This window comes from Carettochelys insculpta, chromosome 7 (assembly GCF_033958435.1).
Source record: "Carettochelys insculpta isolate YL-2023 chromosome 7, ASM3395843v1, whole genome shotgun sequence".
Classification (NCBI taxonomy): domain Eukaryota; kingdom Metazoa; phylum Chordata; order Testudines; family Carettochelyidae; genus Carettochelys; species Carettochelys insculpta.
In genome coordinates this window covers 10,719,190-10,734,242 of record NC_134143.1, presented here as the reverse complement: position 1 = coordinate 10,734,242, position 15,053 = coordinate 10,719,190, and the positions used below count along the sequence as shown (strand labels likewise).

General features: G+C 39.2%; 1 protein-coding gene across 4 annotated transcripts in view; it reads right to left on the bottom strand.

Annotated features, from left to right (window-relative positions):
- The window catches only part of VCL (vinculin), a 104,265-nt gene that overhangs the window by 74,999 nt on the left and 14,213 nt on the right, over window positions 1-15,053 (bottom strand). The gene's annotated exons all lie outside the window — the stretch shown is intronic.

Below are 15,053 nucleotides of genomic sequence, written 5' to 3'. Positions count from 1 at the left end.
TTATGCGTTTCTGGGACTCCACTTATGAGTCGTATTTATATTTGAATCAAATTAAATGTTTTAAATCTCAATGCAGAAACAGAAGAGAAGCTGATTTGTTTTTTCTTCTTTCAGAAACAGAAAGAAAAATCACCATTACACAACTTTGTAAGAAAACAGAAGCAACTTTATATCCCTCAATAAGTTTTGCAGGTTTGCTAATAAAATGTGAATCAGAAAGAAGGCGCCAAGGTAAAAAATAAACAAAACTAATCCCCACTTTACCCTTCCACCTGGCTAACCTATTAGAAAATGTAATTAACTACAGGAAGTAAACACACACACACGCACACGCACACATCCCACTACCCTCAGACAAAAATAATGATGCACCAGTTTCCCCTCACAGTTAATAATGAAGGGACAAAACTAAGATCTGGGTACAGTCACTGTTTTCACACACAATAGCTCTTGTGTTACACAAATCTTTCCAATCAGCAGCTGTGGACTATGAGATCATAAAAACTTGACAGAATATTTCCAGTTACATTGTTTCCCATATTTTCCAGCTGAATAAGCCATTCAGGAAGGCCCTGGGAGGCCAAAGGTCTTTAACCCAGGCACTAGTCTGTATTAAGTGCTTCCAGGGCTGCCTGAGGTACAGACAACACTGTACCTTAATTTTTATTTTATCTACAAATATGTTGTAATGTACAACCATTAAACTGACGAGGTTTTCGTTTTCCTGCATTACACTCCCAGACCAGAGAGATGTTAAAAGTTGGAGTATTTTATTAAAACTAGTGTCAGAATCCAGAAGACACACACAGAGCTTACATAAGCCTCAATGCTTGATTGTTTCCAGGAGTACAAGCTATACTCTGATCACCAGCACTTGCCCCCTTTGAACTCTTCAGTGCAGTTCTAAATGTTATAGGAACAAGAAAGAAAAATATAGCCCCTGACATTTTCTAGTTCTTACATCAAAAACAAGACAAAACAACCCACGTTTAACATGAACATGCGTACTGTAATGTAAGTGCTACATTTGCAAAGTACAGAGGTAATTTCTGCCCCTAGATAAACCAGAGGAATTCTCACTGAAGTCCTCAGGGCTGCGTGCATATTCGAGAAAAGACAAACCATACTCCATGTGGAGGTAGTTCTCTGTTTTTTGCATATCTGCAGAGTATAAACAAGCTAAGATAAACTCTAACAATCTGCGTCTTTTGCATACAAAGATTGCATAATAGACCTAAGCAGTCATCTGTTTATCCACCCCATCAAAACCTGAGATTTTGAATTTTATCCCATCACTAGCCAGGATGGGAAAAGTAGAAATCTCACATTTTTTTAAACCAAAAATGTGTGGGACTACAGGGAAGGTCTGTTTGGGTCATCAGAAATACAGAAAATTTCAAACATTTCAGTTATTTTAGACTTTTTACAAAATGGTTCTACTGTCATTTTGAATGAGAAAACTAGATTTTTATTAGAATATTTAAAAAAAAAGAAGTAAAAAATTGTTGAAACCAGCCCTCTCCTGTTTTGATGAATTAGCACTTCCAAACAAAAACATTTCAGAAAAATTCCGAAACAGCTCTACTGCATAAATTATTGGGTAGTCCAATTAAGACAAAAGGAGTATCTATGTCTACTTATTTTTCAAGAATATCTACAGTTTGATATTTTGTGCACAACATGTTTTAATCAAACATACATGAAAGCTAACTGGGTGATCTTACCCTGGACTTGAAAAAGTTACTCTCATTCTGTGTGAGAAGATTACTCCGGCAAGAGATAGGGACCAACCCAATTTCTGCAGAATCTAAGTCTTCATATTAAAATAAATTTAAGCACACTGGGTGGGCCTACACTTGCCCCCAGATTCGAGGGGGGCATGGTAATCATGGTGGTGGGAGAGTACTAATGAAGTATTGCGGTGAATATGCAGCACTTCATTAAGCTAGTTCTTCCCCCATGGCAACTTTGAAGCGTCAAACTTTGAAGTGCCAACATGTGTGCAGCCATCGACACTTCAAAGTGCCTTAACTAAAGGCACTTTGAAGTGCCTGCGGCTACATGCATGCCAGCATTCTGAAGTTTTACACTTCAGAGTTGCCATGGGGGAGAATTAGCCTTATAAAGTACATAAGCATATTCACTATACCACTTCATTAGTAATCTACCATCACCCTGATTAACATGCCCCCTTTGAAGCTGGGGGCAAGTGTAGACAAGCCCTTAGTGTTGCAAGGATCCCCTGAAGGTGAAGAAAGAATAAACATCAGAGTCCACAGTTTCAATGCCTCTGTTGCATGTCACACTACCAACAGCAAGAGCGGGACATTAAGAACCTGGTTCCTGTTGGGCAAACCAATAAGCCGCATACCAGCTAATGCTACCAATCACCACCTAAATGGTAAATCTCTGCATCTGAATTGACTTATTAATGAAGCTTTTGTAAATAGGACTGTTAGCGTTTACCTTTTGACCTCTATGTATGGTCCAAGTGCCAATGATACTTTTTGAAGTCACTAATCGCTCTTCCTTTCTAATGGAAATGGGCAGGTATGGGAACTGTACCTAAAGATCTCATTTCTCACTTTTAACTCAATCTCGTTTCTGAGGCAGGATTGCTAAGCCTGGCCATTCCAAAATCTTAAGATTTGCTTAAAATCATGAGATTTTTTTTAAAAAAATCAGTGTTGGGTTCTTTGTATTCTGAGTCTTTACAGCGCACTCTGTTCACATTTACAAGCTTTTCTCTGCTCCTAGAAGTACTAGAAACTTGCTTTCATTATTTTTAATTAAAGGTGAAAGTTCAGTGAGCATTGACAAGAGTCTTTGCCCTGGGAACATAGGCATGAGAAATGGCACCTTTTAAACAAGACCGTTACTTTGCAGACTGCCTCTTTTTCTCCCACAGTAGCAGCCCAGAGAATGAGGGTGGGGGCAGAAGAAGAGGAATTGGGGGGAAAAAAAAACTAAAAAACAAATAGGCTTTGTCTACACTTGTAACTTTAAGGCACAGCTGCAGCAACATTTGAACACAATGTTGTTGCAGAAAAAGTGCTGGGAAAGATCTTGCCCAGAGCTGCAGTAATCACCTCCAGGAGGGGAGTAACCAACTGTACTCAGAACATGTTTACACTGGTGCTTACAGTGCTGTAACTTGCTGTGTCTGGTGGTAGAGGTGCTTTTTTCACACCCCTGACCAAGAAAATGATAGCATGGGAAAGTGACAGCATAGACAAGCCATAAGAGAAATTAAGGGAGGTATATGTAGTAAAAATTTCCTTACCCTATTATTCCCTCCTCCCAGAAGCCACACATTTATCCCACACCCACTAACCAGAGGCAGACATGAAGAATAGATTCTCCTGTAGAAAGGTAAAGGACAATAGGCTGGTAGGAACTCACAGCAGCTAGAGTAGACAGGAGGCTGGGCTCTTCATCAAGCTGAAGCCCTTTGATCTGGTTTGTGAGGACTTTACTCCCTCTTATATACCTGTGGCTAGTGGAGGTATACTCCCTGTAAAATTCCTGCCCGTGATTAGCAATTTTTCCCTCTCCTCCATTCTTGCCCACTCTCACCCACATCCTCAGGGCTGCTACTGTGGGAGAAAAAGAGGCAGTCTGCAAAGTAACGGTACTGTTTAAAAGGTGCCATTTCTCGTGCCTATGTTCCTAGGACAAAGGCTCTTGTCAATGCTTGCTGAACTTTCACCTTTCATTAAAAATAATGAAAGCAAGTTTCTAGTACTTCTAGGAGCAGAGAAAAGCTTGTAAATGTGAACAGAGTGCACTGTAAAGACTCAGAATACAAAGAACCCAAAACCGATGTTTTAAAAAAAAAAAATCTTGTGATTTTAAGCAAATCTTAAGATTTTGGAATGGCCAGGCTTAGCAATCCTGCCTCAGAAACGAGATTCAGAGTTAAAAGTGAGAAATGAGATCTTTAGTACTGTTCCCATACCTGCCCATTTCCATTAGAAAGGAAGAGTGATTAGTGTTTACCTTTTGACCTCTATATATGGTCCGAGTGCCAGTGATAATTTTTAAAGTCACTAACAGTCCTATTTACAAAAGATTCATTAATGAATCAGTTAAAATGCAGAGATTTACCATTTAGGTGGTGGTTGGTAGCATTAGCTGGTCTTTTGTGAATCCATAGGCCGCATGGCTTTGAGCAAGCTCCCGGCTGCATGTGGGAAGAGGGGCAGGGCTGAGCTTCCATCTTGCATACCGATGAAAATCAGCTTGCGTGCCACTCTTGGCACCTATTCTGGGGGTTGCTGAGCCCTGTCCTAGACTTTCATCCTTACCATTAGAGACCATAACAAACAAATACAACTGCAGTAGCTGAACCAGTGTGGCCAGGGGGTTGTCATCCGGATAACTGATAAAAAGGGAAGAAGTAAATAAATGGTGCAAAACAAATGCTAGCAATGGTTTGTATAAAAAGCAACCTTGCCTACTGAATTTATCTAGTTTAGATGCCAGTAATATGTCATCATTATCCCAAGTCACTGTATGTGCATTAAGCCAGCAACAGTATTTAAAAATGTAGCCTGAAAGGAATACACATACTGTGAAACAGAAGATATTTTAGCAACTGCGTGTTAAAGTTCATGTCAGAAATTATCTGCTTATCTATGCAACTCCAGCAATGCCTCTACAGCTCCTGCAATTTCTCATATTTCCCATCTCTAAAGAATTCGTCTTGAAAACAAAATACCAATAACCAAATGAAGTATAAAAGGGTAAACACAAAACAACTTTCTGATCACACAAGTATCAGGCGCCATTGCCCACTCCTGTCAAACTGCAATATCCAGAGGAAAATATTTAAGCTCTAGGAGCTGATGGGCAATATCGTCTCTGTCAGCCCAAAACCATAAAAAATGGCCTAGACTGCAAGGCTAAAAATAAGCTTCTGTTAGATGCTACTGGAGTCTGACAGAAACAATGATAAATGTGCATGCCTGCCTCCTGTCTGTACAGAACTGCTACATTTTTGATCAGCTAAAAGAAAATATTTACAAGTATGGGTGAGATTACCAGATTCCTTATTCAGATCACTCTGATTTGAGGCTGTAAACTCTTTAATTTGCAGTTGATTTTTAATTGATATTTATTTATCACAAAAACACAAGACTGAATTTAGCAACCACACACAGAAATAACCACTGAAAGAGGGAAAAATGTTTGGCTCCTGTACTATAGGAAATCAACAAAATATTTGAGTATGGCTCACATTCAAATTTGCTCTATTGAACTTGGTTCCCAGATACTGCCACCCAGCAGGATTTAATTTAAAAAATTATCCAAGCATCACAGTCAACTCTACTTTACACACACTGGTTTAGCAATAAAAATGAATTTTCAGAATAAAGACAGAGTTTGGCTGGCTCATGAAAGGTAGCCGATTTAATGCAGGATTCACTTGTCAGTCCTCGGTCCCAATACATACTCTGATGGGAGGATGCCCTCCATGCTCTATCGAGAATATGTCATATGTTTTAGAAGCAAGAATGAACAAAGACTATGAAGGACTTGTGAATAGGCTCTTTTAGCATAGCACCCATTTTACAGGCTGCTTCCTGTCTGCTACTCCAGTTCATTGACATCACCGAACGACTCACAAACTAAATCAAGATCTTAATAAGGCAAATGGAAACATCTTGCCATTTAACTATCTATTTATCCAAGTTGAAATCACGTTGAAAATCAGTTAAATAACCTAGGGAGAGGAAAAACACTGCCTAAGAGCTTTACCCTCATGCAGTGGTTTGCAACCAAGGGTGCACCGAGGCCTTCCAGGGGATACATCAGCTTACCTAGCGAGATATTTGCTAAGTTTTACAGCAAGCTACATAAAAAGCATTAGCGACACTGATACGAACTAAAATTTGATACAGATAATAACTTTATGCACTAAACTGTAAATACAGTATTTATATCAATTGATTTATTTTAGAATTATATCATAAAAAAGAAGCAATTTTTCAGTAAGTATTCTGTGAAACGTTTTGTATTTGTACAACTGATTTTGTAAGAAAGTCATTTTAAGTGAGGTCAACCTTGGGGGTGCTGAACAGGATCACAGTAGTCTGGAAAGGTTGAGGGACTCTGCGCTAGTGCATATTTCTTATTCAAACTTCATCCCTATTCCATTTATTGCTTTGAACTTTGATTTTTTCCACTTCCAGTCTTACATCAGTTGCACCAACTCTTGGGAAAAAAAAAAGATTAAAAATGTGTCACTGCCAGATGTTTTAAAAACATGCTCTAGTATCAAATATTTGAAAAGCCTATACATGCTGCGCTTCTAGAAAAATAAGCCACATCAGAATAGGAGCTGCAAGATAAACCCATATGTAAACAAATAAATCAAGCTCTTCCTTTCTTACCTGTAGTTCATAGAGGACCATAAAGTACTTGATAACACAATAAATAACACTACGAAATTAATACTTGACCCAACCTCACTATACAGCCTAATTTTAAGCAAGTCAGTAGTTTTAATGAAGTCAACAGAACTATTCATATCATCAGTCAGGCACATGCTTAAACATCTTGCTGAACTGCTTCCATCTACAGGCCTTACCTTTCATTTATGTATGCTTTTTTGGTTGGCTCTCTCAGGATTACACTGGAGAGGAACCATTCCAAAATCCTCCACTAATAAATCAAGAAAATTAAAGTTCAGTCGTCCATCCCCCAATGTCAGGAAATGAACCTGCTTCCTATACTGAAATTTTTAATCCCAGTTTCAATTGCCCCGTGGCCAAGGAAATCCTTGAATGAAAACGTACAATTCAACTACAGCTGTTCTATTACAGAAAAATACTCTACAGAAAACAAAACGAGTGACATCATCTGGACACCAAAACTAATTCTCCTGATACTGCAGAAGCCCAGTAACTCTGTGCAGATGAGTCCACCATACAAGTGTTCTGATTAAATGCAGGGTACAAAAACCAAGACAAAGGAAACACAAAAGCAAATAGTAGGTAGTCAATACAAAAATTTTAATTGGAGACCTCTTCCAGGACTATTATGGAAAGCTTCTCTCCTGCTGCAATACTTCTGATACTAGAACTACTTCAAGATTATAATATGCTAGCCTCTCTCTAATCAGGACGATACAAAGATAAACTCTTTCCTTCTAAATTTTCCAGAAAAAGTATGTATATGCAACGAGAAAAACAGCAACTGCCTAGTTTGTGAAATACATGGTTGCAATATCTCAACTCTGCCTCTTATGAAGGGGGCACACAGGCAAACCTTTCACTGAAAACACATAAAAAACCCTGTTTTCTGACTTATTTTTATGACACCCATGGCTATAAAAGATCCCTGCGTCTCCAAGTGACTCCAACTAGGTGATACAGAAGTACATAAATATTTAGAGAAAGACAACATGTGAACTGAAGACCACTAATGAGGTTCATAATAAGTAGGGCAATTATGATATTGTAGGGCTAACAAGCCCTAAAAATATCTAATAGAAACAAACTAATCTGAAGCAGAGGAGAGGTGTGGAATACAATGATATGTCAACAAGGCAGTATCCCTGTTAGTGATGGCCTTGTGTTGGTCAACACCCCCACTTCCAACTCAAAAATGAAAGTTAAAACTGTTTTACAGGAGGATGCAGGGATGAAAATATTTGAAAAGTATTAATGAGAGCATTTCAGAGGGCAAGAAAGATGGAAACTTCATTTTTGGCCTCTAAAATGTAGTAGGTCACAGAACTGTGTCACAAAATGTTCACATTTTGATAATGGGAAAAAGTTTCCTCTCCTGAAAAGCAGAAGGAGTGGCTTGTGGGAACTTGCATTTCCAGTTTTGATAGCTCATTTACCAACACATGAAAATGAGCAGAGGTGGCACTGCTGGTGGTGCCTGTGCTCTAGCAATATTCAGGGCCTGGCTCCACTGATGTTTCGGGCCATGTCTCTTTCTCAGCCCCACCTGCTGCCCCTGCAGCTCTCTCACTTAGGCTGCATCTAGATTCAGTCAGTCTGCAGGCAGCATGATGCAAATGAGGGCTCATGAAATTGCAAATGGCCACTTATTTGCAACATCTGCATGAATCATTTGCATATTTATAGCAGAAAATAAGTAGTGTAGACATGGTTCTGTCAACAAAAACCTGCTCTGTTGCCAGCCCCTTATTCTTGATTTTTTTTCAGGGATAAGGGGCTGGCAACAGAGGGGGATTTTGCCAGCAGAATCATGTCTGCACTGCTTGTTTTCTGCCATGAATACGCAAATGAGTATCCATCTGCAATTTTGTGAGCCCTCATTTGCGTCATGATGCCGGAAGTCGGACTGAATCTAGACGTAGCCTTAGGGTTAGAATTAGCAAACAACTAAAAATGTCACCATGAAATTAATCACAATAAAGTTTTGTCTATACACTCTACTAATTTAAGGAAAAACAAGTAACCACATGGAAATTGCACCTAAACAGGTCAGATGCTACTTTCACCATTCCGTAACGAAGCAGATAAAAAACCCAAAGCTAGTTTTGTTATGTCATGGAGTATTGCTAATGCTAAATGTCCACAGGGCAATGGAACATGGACCCAATGGATAGTGGTCAATGGTTCACTATCTGGATGGCAGTTTCAAGTGGAGAGCCCCAAGGCTTGGTTCTGGGGCTGATGTTGTTTAACATCTTTATTAATGACCTGGATGAGAGACTACATTGCACCCTCAGCAAGTTTGCCGATGACACCAAGCTAGCGGGAGAGGCAGATATGTTGGAGGGGAGCGACAGGATCCAGAGTGACCTGGATAAATTGGAGGTTTGGGCCAAATGAAATCTGATGCAGTTCAACAAGGAGAAGTGTAGAGTCCTACACCCGAGATGGAAGAATCCCAACCATTGTTATAGGCTGAGGACTGACTGGCTAAGCAGCAGAACAGTGAAAAGGGACCTAGGGATTGTAGTGGATGAAAGGCTGGATATGAGTAAACAATGTACCCTAATAGCCAAGAAGGCCAATGGCATATTTGGGTGCCTTAGGAGGAGCATTTCAAGCAGATCTAGAGAGACTGTGTTCCCCTCTGTTCAGCACTGGTGAGGCCACATCTGGAGTCTTGCATCCAGTTTTGGGCCCCCCTCCCCCCTCAGTATAGAAAGGATGTGGATGTGCTGGAGCAGCAGAGGGCAATGAAAATGATTAAGGGGCTGGAGCACATGACCTATGAGGAGAGGCTGAGGGAACTGGGCTTGTTTAGTTTACAGAAGAGAAGACTGAGGGGTGATTTAATAGCAGCCTTCAAATTCTTGAAGGGGTGCTCTAAAGGGGATGGGGAGAAACTGTTCTCAGTAGTGACAGACAGCAGAACAAGGGGTAATGGTCTGAAGTTACAGAAGGGGAGGTGTAGGCTGGATATTAGGAAAAATTACTTCAGCAGGAGAGTGATGAAGCACTGGAATGCTTTGCCTAGGTAGGTGGTGGAATCTCCACCCCTGGAGGTTTTTAAGTCCCGGCTTGACATAGTCATGGCTGGGATGACTTAGTTGGGGTTGATCCTGCTTGGCGCATGGGGCTAGACTTGATGACCTCTTGAGGTCGCTTCCAGCTCTGTGATTCTATAATTCCATGAAAATTTGGTAAAATGAATATTGCAGAAGTGGTTGCAATTTTAGATTCAAGCACCACAAAACAAAGGACTAATAAAGGACATTCCAATTTTGTGCCACACTACAGAGAGGTCTGTTTTCCAGATCAATGCTGATGTTGTAAACAAGACAGAAAACGATCTAAAGAATTCTCCAGCTCTTGACAAATCCACAGATGATAATGTTTGTTCACTACATTTCTTTCATTAACTGTGAAGGAAGTACTGGTCATAATGATGTTAAAAGAAACAGCCTATGGTGTTGACATAAAGAATGCACTTGACAAACCACTGACAAGTGCCAATATACCAGTGAATAAACTTATCAGTGGTGCAATGGATGGAGCCCTGCAATGGTGGGGGGTGTGAGGAGGAGGCCTTCAGACACTTGAAAAGTGACCCAAAATTCCAGAGTTTTTCCCTGTTCATTGCATCATGAACATCTCACAGGCAGACATTCTGAGTATAGAAATGTTACCAAAATGGTCCTAGAAATGGTCAGTTTCATCCACTCAAAAGGGAAGACTCACTGACAGTTCAAAAAGTTCATCTAACAGCTGGCTCTTGAAGACAAATCTAAAAATGTCTCTTTCCCCTGTATTTATTGTATTTATTTGGTAATGGTCATATACATTTATGACACTATAAAACTGAACAAACAGGGATAAAGCAAAACATTTAGTTTTGTAGAAAAGATTAAAGACAGGACAAACAGAATGATCTCACCCAGATTCCAACAGCTTTGTATTTTTAAATGTCAGTAGATTCACTTCAGCATTTAATTACTGCAAAAACTCCAAGTGCTTTCTATACTCCATTGTCATCCTGAACCTCAATCAGCCTTGAAACACACCACTAACTTTTAACAGTAATTGTTAGCAGCATAAAGAGCTTTAATATGTGCAAATAAAAATGCAACCAGCTGCTACGTACTGCATTCTAAGGTCTTATATTTATCATATTCAAATACCTGCAAATCCTGTCTTTCCAAATACCAGAATACTTAGAACACAGCCCCACCATTCTCAGGAGTGATGATATTTTAATAGTACCATGGTGACAATTCTAGCGTCAGGCATTTTTCTTTGGAAAATCAAGGTAATAATAGCAGTTCTGTGACTGAAGACAGGGTTGAGAAATGTGAAGTAGGAAGGAAGGAAATAAATGCATTCAGGTAGTATATTCTGAATTATAAATTCATTTTGAGATAAGTTTAAATTAGATATTACAGTAACTAATCATGGCAAATTTGGATGATGATTTGCTTCTTCCTCACATACAGAATTTTGTTTCAGTATGAGAGGACTGCAGATTCCAAAAAGACTTTTCAATAAGTATTGTTATTCACACATACATTGTATTGTCAGTTTTCAAATGTAATAATTTTACGACTATCCTCCTTCAGAGGTATTTTTATTTCCAGATCATTTCTTAAAGTCTTATCTTAACATCCTTTAAAGGAGATGACAAACCGGTTTTCTTGGTGCCTCCAAGACTTACTTTTGTGTAACAAATATTCCAGCCTATAATATTCTGATGGATCCATGTGCATCAGTGCTGGAATACACAGTCTGTCTACAGTCAAAAAGGTAATTTTTTTCCAATTCTGAGCAGTTCTCTGGAGGAGGGCTAAACCCTGCTTGTTAAAGAATATTTTTAGCCAGGGAACATACTATAAAAATGCTACCTTGGCCTTCTATTGAACAAGCCAATTTCTGGAGGACAAATCTAAACCTCCTCTATGGTAAGGTGGTAAGCCTCCTTCACTGGATCTAAGGTTTAATGAAAAAATTATTTCTCTCCCAGGTAATTTTGTCAATCAAAAATTAATCTGAAACTTTACAGTCTTGTAATCCAGTTTTTGTTTCTCACTTCACCCTTTTTATTAAATACAGAGCTATAATGGATGGGATTGCAGTGAAGCGGCCTGATGCGGCAGGCAGGCCTTCACTTCAGACAAGCTTTCAGCATTAATCACAGTATGATCCTGCACCCATACATTTTCACCTGTGTACAGAAGAAAAATTCACTCATCCACTGAAAAACAATAATTTTGATTAAATACGGGGTTCCTCATTTCTCTTGAATAATAAACAGCCTTAAGCCATGTCCATATGAAAAAGTTAATAATGGCAGCAGCTTAAATTCATTGCAACGTTATTTACCTTTAAATAAAACAGAATAAGGTATCAGTTTGTTCAATGGGACAATGTTCATGTAAGGCAATTTTATAGGCACTCAAATTCAAATACAGATTAAATTTTAACTATAGGGCTTGTATGACTTGTGCACTGTGCATTGGGTTTGAAATGCTCGTCAATTTTCATTTAAATGGAAAGAGGCTTCAATCCAAAATTTCTTTTTCTGTTTAATTTACACAAAGAGAGCAGTTTGGAGTTCATCTGGATGTACAGTATACATAAGCATAGTCAGCTATGGTCACTGCCTAAAAACAGTCTGTCAGCACAAAAGAGGTGACTCCTCGGTTCAGAAAACTTACTGATGTTATTGTGATGAGATTAATGCTTCAGCTTTATTCTAAGTGTATTTTAATAAGCATTGTCTGAAAACATCTGCTCAACATGCAGTGGGAGTCAAAAAAGCTAATATAGCCAGAAACCATTAGGAAAGGGACAGATAAGACTGAAAAATATCAGAATGCCTCTACAACAATGGTGGGCAACCTGCGGACCATTGGAATTCTACACATGGCCCACGAGACATTTTTTAACATTGCCCATGTGCAGGGTTGCCATATTCTGCTACAGTTCAATTGACACACCCCACAAAACAAGCACAGTTAGCAAAACTATCCTTATCCCAAGATCAACTTGGTTACAGCAGTCTTGTGTGGGCCACTAAGATGCAGGAGGGCCACTCATGTGGCCCACTCACAAGCTGAAGTTGCCCACAGCTGCTCTACATAAATCCATAGTATATCCACACCTTCAATACTGCGTGCAGTTCTGGTTACCCCATCTCAGGAAAGATATGAAAATTGTAAAATGTACAAAGAAGGAGAACCAAAAATTACTAGGGCTACCTAATGGAACAGCCTCAATATGAGGAGAGATTTAAAAGACTGGGACTATGATAAAGGTCTATACAATCATCAATGGTGTGGAAAAATTAATAAGGAAATATTATTTACTCCTTCCTATCACAGAAAAAACAGGTATCACCAAATGAAATTAATAGATAGCAGGTTTAAAACAAACAAAAGGGAAGTACTTCACACAATGCACAGTCAACCTGGGGAACTCACTGACAGGGCATGTTGTGAAGACCAAAAGTACAACAGGATTAAAAAAAGAACAAGGTAAATTCATGAAGGACAGATATATCAATGGTTCAGCAAATTACAAACACATTTGAGGCAAGGAGTGGTGGTTCTGATCCAATGGTGACAACTTGTTAAGCCTATGACATCAACGGAAGAACAGGAGTAATGGCTGGAAGTTGAAGACGGAGAGGTGTAGGTTAGATAATAGGAAAAACTACTTCACCAGGAGGGTGGTGAAGCATTGGAATGCATTGCCTAGACAGGTGGTGGAATCTCCATCCCTCAGGGTTTTTAAGTCTCGGCTTGACAAGGTCCTGGCTGGGATGACTTGGTGGGGGTTGATCCTGCTTGAAGCAGGGGGCTGGACTAGATGACCTCCTGAGGTCCCTTCCAGCCCTATGATTCTGTGAACTGCCAGTCTTCAAGTAAGAGCTAACGCCATACCCCACCCAACCCTAGAAAAAGAGTCTGATTACAGCTGCACTGTTTACTTGCCAGCCACTGTTTTGACTATTCAAGAGGGCTTCTCCTTTCAGGATTTATTTTTGAGTGTTATATAAATGTCCAAAAGTTGAAAGGCTTTGGAGCTCTTTGTATATACACTGTATTAAATAACAGTCTATCCATTATGCAGTAGAGTGGCATATATATTGTAATGAGAAACATCTCTGTATCTTTCCTTATTATGCTTTATCAAGGTCATGTTTCACTACATTAAAGCACTGTAGGGAACCTTTATGGAGTACCAGCAGAGTCTGCACAGACCAACGACCATTCAACGCATCAGTGTGCTTTAAAAAAAAAAAAAAAACCACGCACCTCCATACAATCTGCATTACGCTTTGTGCGGACAAGACAGAAGTAGCTCTCGGTGTTCATCTAACAAACACTGGATTTTTTAAATTGTATCATAATGTTTTAATCAGTATATCAGTTAAAACCAAAAGTCAGAAAGCCTACAATTAAAATATTGATTTCGATATTCTGCGCAGCTGGAATACCACCATACTTTATCTTCACAACCAGAAGCTAAATGTAGAGAATGTAGAGAACAGATCACCTGCTAATGCCATCACCGTGTCAACTATTAAAATACTTCTCCTCATCTCTCTGAAAGCTCATTGGATGATGTTACCCTGCAAAAATACCAAAGTACTTTTAACATCTCCATCAATAGCAAGTTCATTTGGGAGGACTTCACTACCCCTAAAGAACAAAAGCTTGCTACTGTTTTACTAGTGCCAAGCTGTGCTGAAGACTGCTTTGCAATCCATGCCTTCTTGAACTGTTAAGGAGTCAAGACAGTGTACTGTCTCCTATTTATTTGAACTGAAAGCTGACCTGCTGAACAGTGAAACAAGAGAACAGCTGCTGTGTCTCCACACAAATTAAACTGGCATACACAAAGACATTCAAGTATAAAGAAACTGTAAGCCAGCCAAATTAGTATTTTGGTATCTGAATCCTCTCTTACTCATCTCCATTAGAACACAAATGTTTACATCAGAACACAGATTAACCACAACATTTGCTCAAATCAAATCTTGTTAGATTGTGTTATATTACATTTTTAAAATAACTTAATACAACAAACATTCCACTTCCCCTCAAAATGTATGTGGACAGTATTCCCTCTATTTTTTTCTATTCCTGGGTGGAATAAATTTTGTTATGTGCACCAAGGCATGTGTGGATGTGCACCACCAACAAACACATGCTGTCTGCTGTAGGTGCTCTGTTAATCAGAGTTGGGCAGCACCTGGATCATTCCTGGGCAGCTGCCCAAGTGCTTAGCTTACAGGGTACACTGCATGTGGATATGGAATGAGAAATATCGAAGTTGTCTTCCAGTATAAGAGGAAGTTCACAATCCACGAGATACTTATAAGACATTCCACTAGCTTACGAACATTTTTGTTGATCCAATGCATAGCCTATTAGCTGTTTTGAGCACACAAGTCTCAATTATTTGGAGCCCAGGTTAAGGCTCCTATAAACATGAAAAGGAAGAGAGGAAAGCTACCAGAATTGGAATGTTAGCATAAAACAAAAATGTTGCAGTTGAAGTAATCCCTAAAGGTTTTTATGCAATTCAATGTTTCTTAACTTTCATAATTTGCTAGAAGCTAGCTCACTACAAATTGTT